Below are 299 nucleotides of genomic sequence, written 5' to 3' on the forward strand. Positions count from 1 at the left end.
AAGCAGTGGTATCAACGCAGAGTAAGCAAAGCAGTGGTATCAACGCAGAGTACTGGCTGCGTTCCAATATTCACTGCCAGTACTGAAAATCTATAGTGCACGTGACGTGGACTATAGATTTTCAGTACTGGCAGTGAATATCGGAACGCAACCATCGTTGCCAGCTCGGTAGAAAGTGAGAAGAAGACGGAAACATACGTCTGTTTTTCTTTACTCTCCGAAACTAACCGAAGCGCAGAGCGCACATGTACGCGGTTCGCGCTTGTGTGCGTTATCCCCTCCATTGCTGAGCCGTGAGT

This window comes from Polyergus mexicanus, unplaced genomic scaffold, assembly GCF_030449975.1.
Source record: "Polyergus mexicanus isolate NDT 795.1 unplaced genomic scaffold, iyPolMexi1.0 SCAF_2, whole genome shotgun sequence".
In the NCBI taxonomy this organism is placed as follows: domain Eukaryota; kingdom Metazoa; phylum Arthropoda; class Insecta; order Hymenoptera; family Formicidae; genus Polyergus; species Polyergus mexicanus.